This window comes from Colossoma macropomum, unplaced genomic scaffold, assembly GCF_904425465.1.
Source record: "Colossoma macropomum unplaced genomic scaffold, Colossoma_macropomum, whole genome shotgun sequence".
Taxonomy (NCBI): domain Eukaryota; kingdom Metazoa; phylum Chordata; class Actinopteri; order Characiformes; family Serrasalmidae; genus Colossoma; species Colossoma macropomum.
In genome coordinates, this window is record NW_023494790.1 from 34,988,289 (window position 1) to 35,005,485 (window position 17,197).

The following is a 17,197-nucleotide window of genomic DNA, read 5'->3' on the forward strand; positions in this document are numbered from 1 at the left end:
CAGGAGCACTATACAGAACACTATTATAGTGAACCTATGTTAGATTTTGTTCACTATAGTAGTGCTATGTATAGTGCTCTTGATTTTCTAATGGATGATATAGAACACTGTGTGTGTGTGTGTATATATATATATATATATATATATATATATATATATATATATATATATAAAAAAAAATATATATATATATATATATATATATATATATATATATATATACAAACATATATATATAGACACACACACACCTATATATATTATATATATATATATATTTACTATCTGAAACGTTTACTTTGGGGACTGTTTACATCTCGCTGACTGAATTATGCAGAATTTTGAAGGATGGGTGGACCTCCCCTTGTGTCTGTATGTGTGTGTGTCTCCCTCGCTGCTGAATGTGTTTTCTTCTGGCGGGAGGTTCCTCTGTAATGTGGCGTTTCGGACGGCGGTGATGTCCAGCACTGTGTGGGTCGGTCTCTGCTCCTTTGGTCAGGAGCTCGACCTTTAACCCCACCATCATCCGTCTGCACACGGACAGTGCACAGAGACACTCAACATCGCACACACACACCCCAGTGACCTCTGTATCATTAGTCTGGACACAGCCTGTCACTGACTGTCATGCTGTGTGTGTGTGTGTGTGTGTGTGTGTGTGTGTGTGTGTGTGTGATGGAGAGGAGGACGATAATTGTCCCGCCAAGAGTCCGGCTCGAGGGAGGATGCTTCAGAAAAATGACCACTGTACACTCCTCCTCCCCCTCTACACACATCTCTCTCCTCTCTCTACTCCCTCTCTCTCTCTCTCTCTCTCTCTCTCTCTCTCTCTCTCTCTCTCCTCTTTCTCTGTCCTCTCTCTCTCCTCTCTTTCCTCTCCCCTCTCTCTCCTCTCTTTCCTCTCTCCTTTCTCTCTCTCTCTCTCCCCTCTCTCTCTCCTCTCTCTCTCCTCTCCTCTCTTTTTCTCTCTTCCTTTCTCTCTTTCTTTCTGCATTCTATTTCTCTGTTCTCTCTCTTTCACTCTCTTTCTTACTTTTTTCTTTCTCTCTTCTGTCTCTCACTATCTTTTTACTTTTTCTTTTTCTCGCTCTTTCTCTCTCTCTCTCCTCTTTCGCTTTCTTTCTCTCTCTTTTCTCTGTCTCGCTCTCTTTCTTACTCTTTTTCTTTCTCTCTCCTTTCATTCTATTCCTCCTGCAGTTCTCTCTCCTGCTCTCTTGCTTTCTTTTTTCTCTCTCACTCTTTCTCTCTGTCTCTCACTCTCTATCGCTTGTCTCTATCTTTCTCTCTCACTTTCTCTCTCTTCTTTCTTTTGCTTTCTCTCTTTCTCTCTTCTCTTACTTTCACTTTCTCTCTCTTTCTCTCTCTTTTTCTTTCTCTCTCCTCTCTTTCACGTTCTCTCTCTCTTTCTCTCTTGTCTTTGCCTCTCGCTGTTTTTCTTACTTTTTCTTTCTCTTCATTCTGTTTCTCTTGCTCTTCTCTCTTTGCCTCTCTCTCTCTCTCTCACTTTCTCTCTCTCTCTCTCTTTGTTTCTCTCTTCATTCGCTTTCTTTCTCTCTCTTGCTCTCTCTCACTTTCTTTCTCTCTCTCTTCTCTTTCTTTCTCTCAGTCTTTTTATGTCTCTTTGCCTGTTGGTGTCTTTCTTAACTGTGTGTGTCTGTTTTCGTCCATTGACAGATACTTACATATATAATACCTAAGGGACATATTATTACTGTATACACATACAAACACGGCTGTTGCGACTGAGTTTCAGGTGTGTTGCAAGCCGCTTGTGCAACTCATGCAGTTTAGTTTCACTGAAGTTGCATGAAAGTGTCACAGTTTCTCGGCCTATCTGACAGATATGGTTTACACATCATAACAGTCAGCGGGACTTACCCTCTCTAACGTCTCCGGCCGTAACGCTGTCATAGAGCCAGCAGAGCGTCGGATCAGCGAGTAATACAAACCGAAATTCACTCCTTATCCTGAAATCACATCTGTTTGTCCTCTCTCATCACACGCTGTGTGTGTTCTAGTCCGGGGCTTCCCTGCAGGCCTCTGAGTGAGTGTGGCTCACGTGTTTAGGAGGCGCTGAGTTTGTGATCAGAGAAATGCAGAAAATCGCAAAGATGTAAAAATTCTGTTAGCAGTTCCACATCAGATGATGACACATCTGAGTACGTTGTGGTTGCCGAGTGGTTGCTATGCGTTTGCTATGGTGGAAGTAGTGGTTGCCGAGTGGTTGCTATGCGTTTGCTATGATGGAAGTAGTGGTTGCCGAGCGGTTGCTAGGCGTTTGCTGTGATGGAAGTAGTGGTTGCCGAGCGGTTGCTAGGTGTTTGCTAAGGTGTACGTAGTGGTTGCCAAGCGGTTGCTAGGTGTTTGCTATGGTGGAAGTAGTGGTTGCCGAGCGGTTGCTAGGCGTTTGCTATGATGGAAGTAGTGGTTGCCAAGCGATTGCTGGGTGTTTGCTATGGTGAAAGTAGCGGTTGCCAAGTAGTTGCTAGGCGTTAGCTAAGGTGGAAGTAGTGGTTGCCAAGCGGTTGCTAGGTGTTTGCTATGGTGGAAGTAGTGGTTGCCAAGCGGTTGCTAGGCGTTTGCTATGGTGGAAGTAGTAGTTGCCAAGCGGTTGCTAGGTGTTTGCTATGGTGGAAGTAGTGGTTGCCAAGTGGTTGCTAGGCGTTTGCTATGGTGGAAGTAGTGGTTGCCGAGCAGTTGCTAGGCGTTTGCTACTGTGTAGTTGTTCCAAGTGATTGCTAGGCGGTTGCTATGGTGTACGTAGTGGTTGCCAAAAGTTGCTAGGCCATTGCGAAGTGGTTGCTGTGGTGTACATGGTGGTTGCTAGGCGGTTTCTATGTCACTTTGGGCCATTTCTTTTGATCCATTCATTGTACAATTTCCACACAATGGAAAGGCCAGCATGTATTTTCAAATTATGTTCAAAACTGAAAAACGACCGAAATGGAGATTTTATCACTGTAATTGTAGCCGAAAGTGACCAAAACACACAGTTAGCTTTTTTGTGCAGTGTTCAAAAGATTTCAGACAGTTTCTGCTGCTGACCTACAAACAGTCCCTTAACTCAGACACAGGTGGAAATCAGTCGCTAACTCTGCTGCTGAGCTTACTTTCTGTGTGGAGATGAATGTTTTTGTTTTTAGGCTCTGACAAAATAAAAACAGGACACTAAATTAAACTAATCTCATATAAACACACAGAGTCGTGTAGTTACTCAATGAGGGTTAAAGGTGAAGCAGGTGAAGAGATAGAGGGTCCGCCAGGATTATGATGCAATACACTGTAAGCTCACACGCAGCTGTTCAAATGTTTAGAATCAGTGGCAGTTCCACCAATATTTCGAAATTCCAGTGTGATCAGATGGTTTAAACAGAGTCATTCAGAGTGGTTTGGAGTGAAATGCTTCGTTCTGGAGAAACTCACAGTCAGAACTGTTCACAGTGGTGGTGATAGGAACCAGACGTCCACCTCTAAAGGCTCCCTCACAGAAAGTTACTACATGAAATGGTTATGAAGTCACTGCTGTCTGAGACTCTGTTTACTGATAGTTTTGAGAAGATTTTAGCCTAAAACGTGTTTTTTTAATCCGTTCACAGTGGAGAGTAATACACAGTGTGTTTTAAGGCAAAATAGTCTTCAGAGAAAACGTTTCCACTCTTTCACCATCATCAACATCCGTATAAAAGCTCAGAAGACTCGTGTTGATTCACTGGTGGTTTTGATAGTAAATAAAATGGCTATATTTGTGTTGTAGTCATGGTGACCCCTGGTTTCTATCACCGCCACTATAAAGAAAACTGAACCATTTTACACCAAACCACTCTGAATGACTCTGTTTACATCTAAAACGACTGTTCTATTGTTCTGCAGTGTTTTATTGCTGTTACACAACAGTTCTACAAAAATATTTAATACAGAAACTTTCGCTTTATAACGACTTTTTAGTCACCAAATTACCACTACGAGTCTTATTTAGCACCAATCCAGCGGCGCCCTCTTCTCATGCTGGGGCTGAATCTCAAACTCCTCCCTGCTCCCTACATAGTGCACTATGTAGAAATTTAAATACTGGATCCTGGAGCCCAACAGAGCAAAATACAGCTAAGAAACAGTCTTTTGGGACTCCACACTGCATAAATGATGCACTGTTTATCTGGCACACTATTTAGGGAATACGGAGCCGTTTGGGATTCAGCCTGGGTTTGACGCTACTTCTGACTGAAATTCGAACATTTAAAGCGTGTAAAACATTCAAGTGACATTATTTAGACGTTTATACTGCTGATTTACAGCGCATCACACTGTAAGTACTTTAGTTCAAGCCTGTGATATTAATGATGGAGCTGTTTAGGCTGTTGGCTCTTTTAGCCTGTTAGCTAGCTGACCAGCCTGGTTCTAGTTAAGAACATAAGCTGCCAGCCCTTCAGTTTGAACCAAAAACAGGTTCTTACTTCATCAGTACACTCGGTGCTCCATGTGAGCAGCATTAGAGCCAAAGATTATTCCAATAACAGCAAAAGGGGTTTTCGTGCCATGGCGCAGAAATACAGAGTTCAGTTGCTGTGAGGTGGTCATAGGTGTGCGTATATTGCGGCTCAGCCAATCAGATTTTAGGACCAGAACTATCCGTTTTATAAACATACATACACACATGGTGCTGGTGTTGGGCAGGTTTACAGTATAGCCACTTCTTTTGTTAGGAGTATAACACAGACCGGCAGGCCATTAGAATGTGTGTGTGTGTGTGTGTGTGTGTGTGTGTGTGTGTGTGTGTGTGTGTTAATGGTCTCTGGACTCATAACGTGGTTTAATTACAAAGTCCGAAACTATCAGCAGTGAGTGTAATGAAATGGAAATCACCACAAACTCTCTGAGAGCTGATTGAGTGGAGCTCCTGTGTTCCTCGTCTTTCAGCCGTAAAAGCCGAAGGCTTTAGGGAGGAGTGTTGGGCGGATGGATGGATGGAGCTGATGAAAGAGTGTCAGGGTGGAGAGGTGTGTGTGTGTGTGTGTGTATGTGTGTGGAGAGAGAATGCCTGCAGTGAGACCAGCCGTCCGAATCAATCCCACCTGGCCGTTGTGAAGGGGCTACACACTCACTCACATCGCCAGGTCTTCGTCCGACTGTCTGTGATCAGCTTTTCATCAAACCAATGCAAATAACATGATCAGAGTTCTGTTACTGTTGAGTATTGATTCATTGTATTATATTGAGTGTAGCCTAGACAGCATTATTGAAGGGGAATTCCACCAAACTGTCCAAATTTCTGCATAATTCAGTTGGTAAGATGTATCATTCAGGGTGGTTTGGTATGAAATGCTCTTTTCTAGAGAAAGAGTCAGAGTTGTTCACAGTGGTGGTGATAGGAACCAGACATCTGAAGTCTCTAAAAGCTCCTTCGCAGAGAGTTATTACATGAAATGATTAGGAATATGTCGGTTGATGTGTAAGATATTATTACATTACATTAGGTTTTTAGGCTAAAATGCATTTTTTAATCCATTCATGCTGGGGGATACATGCAGGCCGCTTTGAGGCAAAATAGTCCTTATTTTTCCATATTTTTTCATATTTTACTGTCTACAGCGTCATAAATAAAAACGGAGAAGACGTGCAGGTTCACTGGTGGTTTTAGAGAGTAAATAAAATGGTATATTGCGTATCGTGAAAATTTCTTGAAGTATCACGATGTTATATTTTTGCCATATCGCCCAGCTCTAGTATGTAATCGTGTGTAATGTTGTTTATGTTGCTCCAGGGCAAGTAGCTGTTTCTAGTTGGCATGGCTAATGACACAGACACACACACACACACACACACACACACAGTGCAAATGTAAATGGTGTTGTTTCACCACCGTGTTAGTAAAAACCTGGAAAGCAGACACACACACACACACACACACACACACACACACACACACACACATCCTGATAGAGCTGGACCTGCTGCGCTGATTTGACCTACATCTGAATGTGTGTGTGTGTGTATGATGGACTTGGCGTGTGCTGAATGCTTCATAATGTTGCAGCACTCCGTCAATCCTGCCATTGTTTTTTCACACAAATAGGCCACTGTACAAGGGTCTCTCTCCCTCTTTCTCTCTCTCCCTCTTTCTCTCTCTCTCTCTCTTATAAACCTCTGTCTTCTAGTGATCAATGAGGATGACGGTCAGCACAGATGACCAGAGTGATGAGCACAGACAAGTCAGAATAGTAGGAAAGACTGAGGAAAAAAGAGGAAGACAATGAGAAAGAGCGAGAGAACGAGAGAGAAGAGAGAGACAGAAAATATGGAGACAAGACGGGAAGCAGGGGAGAGGAGAATTGACAGAGAGAGAGAGAGGAGGAAGATAAAAGGAGAAAGAGAAAGGCGTAAAAGGAAAGAGAGAAGGAGAAAAAGGAGAGCGAGATGGAAAGAAGAGGGAAAGAACAAGAAAAGTAGGAGAAAATGAGACAGAAAGAAAAGAGAGAGGGAAAAGGGAGGTGAAGGGAGGGAGGAGAGGAAGCGGACGAGTTTCATTTTTCACTCCTCCTCCCTCCTGACTGAACTGCTAATGTCCATTGTGTCTGAGAGAGAGAGAGAGAGAGAGAGAGAGAGAGAGCAGGCAGAGAGAGAGAGAGTGAGAGAGAGAGACATAGACAGTGGATTGGATGTGTTTCCAGTAGGAGGTGATGAGTGTGTCTCAGTGTAGTGAGATACTGAGCTCGGCTCAGCTGAATAACGACGTCCATAATGAAGTGTGTGAGAGTCAGACATGCTGATCAAGGTGTGTGTGTGTGTGTGTGTGTGTGTGTGTGTGTGTGTGTGTGTGTGTGTGCATTAAAATCTGATTGGCTGAGCCGCGTTCAAAGCCGTTGTAAAATCAACGATATACGCACAGCCTCACAACAACTGAACTCTGTACTTCTGCGCCACGGCATGAAAAACCCTTCAGCTGTTGGAATAATGGAATAATCTTTGACTCTAATCCTGATCGCACGGAAAACTCCTTGTTTTTAATAAGGAATGTGGCCGTGGCTTCGGAAGTCGCTCATTTACGGTGTTAAAGTTTCTCCAGTGAGGTGTGCTAGTTCACGCAAGTCACTGGGAACCTACACCAGAAGGAGCTTATGAGTGCAGTGTCTGCAGTAACATTCTGTCTGTTGTGAGTTTGGTCTTCGACAGGGTTTAATCCTAAACCTTTCAGCTTCAGAAGTGAAATAAAAGCAGCCCCCACGTCCAGAAGACGAGGACAGCATGAGTCCAGCAGTATACGTTTTTCTAATAAATCAGACGTATTGACTACCCCCGTCGTTCTCACTGCAGGTTTGTTCTAGGTTCACATGACGGAGGAAGGAACGTTTAGAGGTGATCGTGATTGGCTGTGAGGCGTGTAAATCATACTTTCGCAAATGATCACTTCTTGTTAGTGTCCGTCTTTTGCGCGGCACGCGTCACCTTGCAGACCCTGTTTGTGCTTTTGCGGTGGGCTGGAGTTCATTATAAAATGGATAGTTCCATTCCTAACTGGAGTGAGATGATTGATAATCCCAGTTTAAATAAGAACATTTCAAGATTGTATCACCTAGACCAGAGTCTCACAGTGCTACTAGATGCTAGCAAAATAAGTTTCTGTGAGGGAGCTTTTCGAGGCTTCAGACGTCTGGTTCCTATCACCACCGCTGTGACCAATTCTCACTCTAAGTTTCTCTGAAACACCATTTCACATCGAACCACGCTGAATGACTTTGTTTACATCTTAAGCATTTAATTATGAAGACATTTTGGAAGATTGATGGAATCTCCTTTTAACTGTGGTAAAATCACTGTAACATTTGGCTGCCCAGTGTGTGGCCTGTGAGGACGTGTGATCTGGCCCTCCAGATAGTTATCTTCCCCCCCACCCACCCAAAACCCCTTCACATATATACTATATATATCTTACTTAGTTTTTATTTTCCATTGCATGTGGAAGTTGACAGACAATTTGAAACCCACCTACCAACTTTATATATCATTTGCCTCTGGGGACCCTGGCCCACCACACAGCCTACAGTGTGTAAGTGCTTTACTAAGCCATGCTGCAATCGCAGTATATAGCAATATACTACCAAAGCCAAATTCCTCGGCCTAGTTTCCATTATTCAACAAAATACTGACCAGTGGAGGTACTGACCAGTGGAGGGTGATTAATTAAATTGGGTTTGTTTATTTGAGTATGAAGTATTAAAATTTAGGTCCAGTTAAGCTGATGTGTCTCTCTCCCTTCTCTCTCTCTTTGTAACTCAGTGGAGGACGACGTTCAAATACAGGATCCATAGCGGCTGAGGAGAGAGACAGTTGAGGAGAGAGACAGCCGAGGAGAGATACAGCTGACGAGGGAGGCAGCTGAAGAGATCGACGGTCGAGGATAGAGACACTCGAGGAGAGAGACGGCCAAGGAAAGAGACAGTCAGGAAGAGAGGCGGCTGAGGAGGGGGCAGTCAAGGAGAGAGACGGTTAAGAAGAGAGACGGCTGAGGAGGGAGACGATTGAGGACGAGTGCTGGGTTAATGGAACAGGTATGTGACACACACGCTAGGAGAGATGCCGTTATATAGAGCTCACGTCCACTGACCTATATACTGTGTCTGTAATCGTGCTCCACCTCTACACATTGGTTAGTCCTGATTCCAGCTGCTAAGGACAGTGAAGAGGAAAATGGCCCTTGTGTGTGAGGAAGTGCCTGTGTGTGCAGAGACACGTTTATATTTACATTTATATACAATGTGTGGCTTAGAGGACCTTTAGATAAGTATTAATGAAAGTTAGTTAGGCTTGAATTTCATCAGATTCAGGTCAGTTTTGGACAGATTTTTGTTGGAGTTTAAGATTTTGGTTCAATTCAGGTCAGTTCCTGCAGAATTTCTTTGGATTTTGGTCAGTTTCATAAAGAATTTCATTAGATTCAGGTCAGTTACAGACGGAAATTTGTTGAATTCGGGTCAGTTACAGACGGAATTATGTTCATTGGATTTTTGTGGATTCTGGTCAGAGATATTTAGTTGAGTTTGGCTTTTTTAGAGATATTTAGTGGGGTTTGGCTGTTTTAGACAGATATTTCGTGGATTCTAATAGGATTTTGATGTATTTGGGTTTTAGACAGATTTTGTTGGAGTCAGCTCATTTTCAGAAAGGTATTTTTTGGATTCTAGCAGAATTTTGTTAGATTAGTTGAATTCTGGTAAGTTTCAGTTTATATGTAAAGCTCTATTGTGCGTGTGTGTGTGTGTGTGTGTGTGTGTGTGTGTGTGTGTGTGATTGGTTCATTAGTTTTGGAACTCTACAGTTGTTCTTGGTGGAAATCCATGCGTTCTGCTCCGTGCCACGGCCGCCCTTTCTCCGAGAAAAATGCAAACACTGGCTCCTTACTCCAACTGGCAGGAGCTGAGGATGTGACATAACACACACACACACACACACACACACACACACACACACACACACACACAAACACACATGCAGGTCCAGGGTCTCGCTGGGCGATCGCCGTGACGTTTGAGAGCAGCGTGTGTTTGGAGTGAAACAGCTTAATGTTATCGTTTTCACTTCCTCTCCACAGAGACTACACACACACACACACACACACACACACACACACACACTCACACACACACACACACACACAGACACACGCACACACACACACACACACACACACACACACACACAGCCTTTGATGCTGCATAAGTTCAGAATGGCAGAAAAACAGCCTAAGAGTCTGAGAGAGAGAGAGTTAAAAATGGTTGATAGTAAAAAAAAAAAGTACATTAAAAAGTAAATTAATAGAATTCTTACAACAGTGCAATGCTTATAGAATATTTAAGATAATATTCAATAGAATATATGTAAATGTAAACATTCAGTAGTTGCAGCTCTACTAAGTTCTTTGTGTTGTAGTGTTTGAAGCTGTGTGATGATTCCCTGAGGCCCAGTCCTGCTGTTTCAGTCCAAATGTGATGCTGTGTTACTATGAGTGCGTGTTTGTGTGTTAATGATGATGTCTCTAAATGTTTTTCTGTCTCAGTGCTGAGCTGTGTTTCACAAAACTAAATAGAAATCAAACACAGCCCATTTCTACTCTCACTGTCTCCTTCACCTGCATCTCTCGCCCTTAAACTCTAAGCTTATTGCTCAGTCACTCAGCTTTTTTAAGGCTTATTATTCAGTGACATCTGTAAATTATTCAGCAACTACTATGAAACAAATGGGTGATTTGTATAGTTCTGAGAGTGAGGAGCTGGAGCGTAGGCCCGGTGACAGGGCTTCACGGTTTAACAGCGTAGATCAGTGAAGACACAAGAAACTAAACAATGAAGAGAAAATAACACAGCAAGCTACGCAGAGAAACAAAAATGACAAGCTAAGCAAAACAGCACTTTCAGCTAATTAAACAAAAATGACACAGTGAGCCAAAAAACTAAATGAAAATGATTCACCCAGCCAAAAAAAAGAAAATGACTCAGTAGCCAAATGGTGAAATGAAAATGACAAAACAAGTTAAATAATTAAACAAAAATGGAACCATAAGCGGGCGGCATGGTGGTGCAGTGGGTAGCGCTGTCGCCTCACAGCAAGAATGGCCTGGGTTCGATTCCCGGCCGGGTGACCAGACGGCCTGTTCTCCCAGTGTCTGCATGGGTTTCTTCCGGGTACTCTGGTTTCCTCCCACGGTCCAAAAACATGCAGTCAGGCCGATTGGACACACTAAATTGCCCCTAGGTGTGAGTGAGTGTGTGACTGTGTATGTCTGTCTGTCTGCCCTGCGATGGACTGGCGACCTGTCCAGGGTGTATCCTGCCTTCTGCCCAATGACAGCTGGGATAGGCTCCAGCACCCCACTGTGACCCAGAAGGATAAGCGGTTTAGACGATGGATGGATGGATGGAACCATAAGCCAAATAATGAATTAAATTTTCAAGCCAAGTAATAAAATGAAGTTGGCACGAGAAGCTGAATAATGAAATGACCTGGCAAGTTAAATTTTCAAGTTAAGTTTTCAAGTTAAATATTGAAAAGAAAATGACATCATAAGCTAAATAATGAAACGAAAATGGCGCAACAAGCCAAACAACGAAACGAAAATGAGCACAAAACCGTAAGAAGTGCTTTTCTACGACAGAAGCGAACTGAATTTAAGGCGGTCAGCGGTGTAAACGGAGGTGTTTGAAGCTAAAGAAAGTGAGTCGGAGCCCCCGGGTTTCACCCCGGCGTGTGTTTTCTGTTCAGTGCCTGTAATGACGGGCCCCGCAGCGCTAGCATTAGCGGGCGCGGTGTCATTAGCTCGCCGCCCCGGAGGAGAGATTTGCCTGATTTATGGTTGGAGGCGCTAATGGAGCAGATATGGCCGCTCCCGCTCCCGCACCCCCGCGCCCCCACCGCACACGCTAATGAAAGTTTTGTGCAAATGTGGGCTCTGGAGCTTTTCTCCTTCTTCTGATGTTTTCCTTCAGAAAGTGGCTCCTCTGGTTTGTTGTGTGTGGGTTGATTTGAATTTCCTCTTTCAGTCTGATCTCTGCAAAATCACGATATCGTTAAAATACACGGAAAACGTTTACAAAGCACTGATACACACTGATAGCTTTGCACTACAGGTGTTATATTGATAGATATTTAGTCTCTCTTAGTCGACTCTCAGATTATACCTAGACTTAAAAAATATCAAGGGAAATGATCTTAAATCTAGACTGAATGTCTGATATTTCTGATTTATGGTTTTTGTAGGAATATTACAAGATCGTTTAACTTTCTAGATTTCCAGATGTTTTTTATTTGCTTTAAGTAGTTTTATCTAGTTAAGGTGTCTTATTCCATTGGCAGATTTTCAAAAAATTAATAAAGATATTTCAAAAATTAATGTAGATCATTTTACATACTTCAGGAAATAATGCAGATAATGTTACATATTACAAGAAATAATGCAAATAATTATACTTATTTCTAGAAATAATGTGGATAATTTTACTTATTTCAAGAAATAATGCAGACATTTTTACTTATTTCAAGTAGTAATGTAGATAATTTTACTTATTTCAAGAAATAATGCAGATAATTTTACTTATTTCAAGAAATAATGCAGATAATTTTGCTTATTTCAAGAAATAATGCAGGTAATTGTACTTATTTCGAGGATTAATGCAGATTTTATTTATTTCAATACATTTTTCATATAATTTTACTTATTTCAAGAAATAATGCAGATAATTTTACTTAGTTAAAGGAATAGTCTAAAAAGTCTAAAAACAAGTTTAAGATCTTATAATATTCTTACAACAATCCCAAAATGAGAAATCTATAACCTCATCATCATTTCTTTTAGGGTACCGTTCTCTCTCTCTCTCTCTCTCTCTCTCTCTCTCTCTCTCTCTCTCTCTCTCTCTGTGAAATCGGCCTGTCCAGGCTCCGCCCACACGCGTTCTTTCATAGCTACTGTATCTGTGCTGTACACTGTACACAGAGATTAACTGTAGTTAAAGGGACAGATTTACTGAAGGAGGCGCTCATTACTGGTGCTGATGGGGGGGCAGGTTATTTGCAGTGCGCAGTGGCACATTTATTTAGTGTTTATGGTTTTTAAACTGTTCTATCAACAAACTGGGCCTTAGACTAAAAACGTTTGAGAACTGCTGGTTTAAAATAGTCTTTAATGGGTTCATGCTACGTTCCTTGGTTTAACCCATGAGCAGTTGTGAGCAGTTGTGAGATGGGAGACGCTGCGTCCTCCTCTCACATTCACACGCGCTCCTCACCTCGTCGCGTCAACTCGTCAAGAGGTATTTTGAGACAGAGGTGTAAACAGACGACCCACTACAATGGCTATAAGTGTCTGTCCTGCGTGTCGTCCGGCACCGGCTGGGGTCCACACCACCCTGCAAATTAACCATTGTCCCTTCACCAGATTTGGCTTTGCAGCCCATGCCATTGGTCAGCTGGGCTCAGGCGAGGTGCGCGATTGGCTCATAAATATTGTTTATCTGAAAAATATGTCAGTGTGAGATTTGTAAGGTAAATGTTTGGTCTGGGGCTGATCCAGGAGCTCAAAGCCAGAGAGTCCAGAGCATGGTCTAGTTGAGATGGCCTTGATGAATGTTCAGTGCTGAGCGGTTTATCATATATATATGGGTCTAGTGTTAGTAGTCTAACTTTGATACTCTATTATTAAAAAATATTCATATTTAACACCATCTTCAATACCATGGGAAGAAGGATCTCCACTAATTCCCAGTCTCATTGCTAATATACAACAAATGACTGACCAAATGCTGTTATTTGAAAAAATAGCCAAATGTCAACAAACCTTTAAAAGTGACTGAATAAAAGTTTAGGTTAGCTTAGAAGCAGCCATTGGCAAATCAACATGACCTATTTTTTAATTTCTCTTGTTAAGAATAAGAAACAAACACAGTCATAAAATAAGAAGCTTTTGCAAGCCATGAATAACATGAAATAGCAACATTTAATGTAGAAACGTTACTCATTAATCATTACACTGAAAATGTCATTTGCGGAGGCTGCAATCACATTGTTGTGTGCCGTGAGCATCCATGTGTTTTTGTGGGTGTTTTGCAACAAATGTAAATAATATTGGTCAAAATAACACAAGCCAATCTTTAACCGTGTCGTCAGACGTTCACCAGGTAGTCCAAGTCATGCTTTTGAATAATATGACCGAGTGGGGAACATGTGAACGCTAAATAAAAGTAGGCCAAGTACAGACCCCTGTGGAACACCGTGGGTGACTCTAGTTGGGGCTAATTGCACTCCATTAACTCGCGCAAACTGCTGCCAATTACTCAAATAGGAGTGAAACCAAGACAGCGCAAGGCCAGTAACTCCCACTAGACTATCCAGGCGCTCCAGAAAAGTCAAGTGATGCACTTTATCGAATGTGTGAATGTGTGAACTCCCTCTAATTCCCCCTTTGAACATACTCTGTCTTCTGCGAGAATGAATATTAGAAATAGATTAAAAAGAATATGGTTGAATATCACTGCTGTCCAAACAGAGTATCTTCATTTTTTTGTGATTTTTCAGTTTTCTGTATAATTTGAGCTTAGCAACTTTCCTTTACATTGTGGGAAAAATTGATGATGATTGAACTAATAGTTACGCTGTAAAACTGCTTTGAGTAAGCTTTCGTTACATTAACTTACATTGAAAGTTCCCATTTTGTAGATATTAGCTTTTCTTTGGACAGCAATGATATGCAATACTTGTTCAGTGTGCCTCATTTTTTAAAAATCATTATGGTAAAAAAAAATAAAATTAAAGAAAATTTGTTTTGGAATGCATTTTTAAAATGTAACAGCACTTTTATTGGAGGTATACAAGTTTTAAATTGAAGAAAGAAAAATTTTTGGATCGGTAATCGGTACTAGTATCGACCGGTATCCTGATAATAGGTATCAGTATCGTTATTGAGAAAAGGTCAGATCGCTGTACCCCTAGGCCAGGGTTCAGCAACTCAAATGTTAAGAAGAGCGATTTTTGTCATTTCTAAAAAATCTAACCACCTTGGGAGCTCCAATTTATTTTATGTGCATTTCACCATCTTGGCTGTAAATATGTCTCAGTATGTGCTGATGTGCTAGTATAGGCTAAAAAATATAATATAAACAAAAATACAGACTTACTTTGCTCTGCTTTAAGCTTTAGCTCAGCTATAGCCACGTTTCTCGCATCTCCGGCAGGAAACATTTTCTCGAAAGTAGAACAGTTTCTTGTAAAACGTCTCTCAATGTTAGATTTTTTACGAGGCTGAAGTCGCTTCTCATTCGCCAGCTTCTTGTTCTAATTTTCCCGTTCCACCTTAAATGGTGCCTGAGAAGCCAGAATGTAACTGCGGCACCATTTAAGGTAGAACAGGACGATTAGAACAAGAAGCTGGTGAATGAGAAGCGACTTCAGCTTCGCGACTTTTTAGTGTTTGACAGTTTCTCGTTGCAGATTAAACATATCAGGAAACCAGCTGGAGTGCTTATAAATGCAAAAGACATTCGTTGCCAAATTATCGATGTTCGTCTAAATTCTCTCTCTTTGCCATTTCGTTAGCTAGGTGAGATTGTCTTAGTTGCTATGGTGACCAGCAGTCTGGGCGCCAACCTTCAGGGTGAAAAGTTGGTGAATTAGCAGTTCTACATGAACTCCAGAGTTTAAGACCATTTATTGTTAAACTGTGTTGAACGATCAGCAGAGCTTTATTTTACTGTAAAGGAGGATTATTTTATTTTTACCTACAAATCTGATTCTGCTGTGGAGCCACAACAGGGCAGTAAAAGAGCCGCATGCGGCTCCGAAGCTGCAGGTTGCCGATCCCTGCTGTAGTGTCTAGCGTAAAGCTATTTTTGACTGAGACTTTAAAGGTACAACAAGCGCGATCCAGCATACGGAATCCTAGATAGCGTGAGTGTCTGTTGGCTTGAGGATGTGTTATTGGAGAAAGAGCAACTGAGCGAGTCTTGGATTGCTGGGCGCTTTCAAGCTAATGGCTCAGAAAGGTGATGATTGTTTTGCTCTGTTTCTTCTCATCGTCGGGTGTGTAATGTGTGTTGGTGTTTGGGATGCGTGGGAGGTGAGAGTGTTCCACACGAGGCTGATGGAAAAGAGATGGATCGTCACTACAGTATCAGTCTTGGTCACATGACCGTGGTGTGTATATGTGCGTGTGACTGATTAACCTGTATCCATCCGCAGAAAGAAAAAAAGAAAGCGCTGCTCCACTGCTCCGGGCTGCCTCCTGATTAAAGTTCAGACTTCCATCCATCTTTCCTTCCCTCCGTCGCCGCTCCCCCTCTCCGCAGAATGGATGGCGCTGGTGGAGAGCGCAATATTGTTTTGCGGGGGGGGAAAAAAAAACCCATTTGCATCTCCGCCACCAGCCACTCCACGCAATACAATAGAGAGGCAAGAGGAAATACAGTTAAAGGCAATAAAGGCTCTCTCCATCGCTCTCCTTTATCTCCATTCTGGGCTAGCGCTCATTCTTTCCTATTTTTTTTTTGCTTTTACTTTTTTGCTCGTCGTCCCGGCGTCCCAGTTTCTTCAGCATTAGCTCTGTCGACTTCAGTTTAAGATTGACTGTATTAGCATGACAATACCTGTGCCGAAGCACAGATAATGCAGTCTGTAGCGGAGATATCACAGGTGAATGCATTCAAGAAAGATAAGCATGAAACAGTAGTGCCAGTGTTAATGCTAGCAAAAACAATATGGATTTTTTTTATCGGATGTTTTGATCATGTCATAATGTTTCCAGGATGAAGACATCCCTCATGAAGACACCTCGTTGGATTTTTAATCAGTTCCCATTTCTTTTTCTTTCCTCCAGTTACTAGAATCGGCTTAGTTGTACACATACTACACTTATAAGCCTGTTCCTTCAAATACAATCTCCTACATAAAAATAGCACTCGGAAAACAAACCTGAGCCCAACCCAAGCCTGATGGCGTACGTGACAAATCAGCAAGAACCCAGACCCAAAACCTGATATTTTCTTGGCCCTCGTCGAGCTCCTAATTTGTGGTGTGCCATACACTCTCAGAAATAAGGGTACAAAACTGTCACTGGGGTGGTACCCTCAAGGGTACAGCTCAGTAGATGCACCTTTAGTCAGGGAACATGATCGTACCATAATCCATTGAAATTATTATTTATTTTTTATTTTATTGAATGGAAAGGTACACATACGTAGTTTTCACCTGGAAAAAACTTATTTAAGGTACACAACTGGGCCTTAAAACCACTGTTGTACCTTTGAGGTAATATTTACACTGTTTGTACCTTGATGAACAAAAAATGTACCTGCACAGAACCTTTATTTCTAACAGTGTAGGGTGTATAGTTGGAAGCAGATGCACAGGCCCTGGAACCTATATTGTCCTAGAACTGTGAAGGATACCTCTCTTGCTGTGTCTGCCGCTTCTGTGGTTAATATGAGAGATCTTAGACAAGCTGACGTGTTTGGTTCTGGCTCATGGTGCAAGAAGACAAGATGGAAACTTGCAAAGGTATCCACAGTGGCCGCAAGCTGGTTGCATTTCTGTGCTGCTACACCACACCCCGGTCTGACAGAGATGTGTTGGTGTTTATCACTTCCTTGACGGGGGAACAGAGCCCAGGAGGAGGCTGGCTTTTAGATAGTCCCATTAGAACACTTCAGTACCACTGTTCAGAACA

The 17,197-nt window shown here is 42.1% G+C and overlaps 1 protein-coding gene across 2 annotated transcripts in view; it reads left to right on the forward strand.

The window, feature by feature from the left end:
- Window positions 1-17,197, forward strand: part of raraa (retinoic acid receptor, alpha a) — a 161,866-nt gene that overhangs the window by 44,367 nt on the left and 100,302 nt on the right. For both annotated transcript variants that reach the window (XM_036573191.1, XM_036573192.1), the window contains exon 2: window positions 8,272-8,543. The gene's annotated coding sequence lies outside the window, so the exon portion shown is untranslated. The remainder of the gene's footprint in view (window positions 1-8,271; window positions 8,544-17,197) is intronic.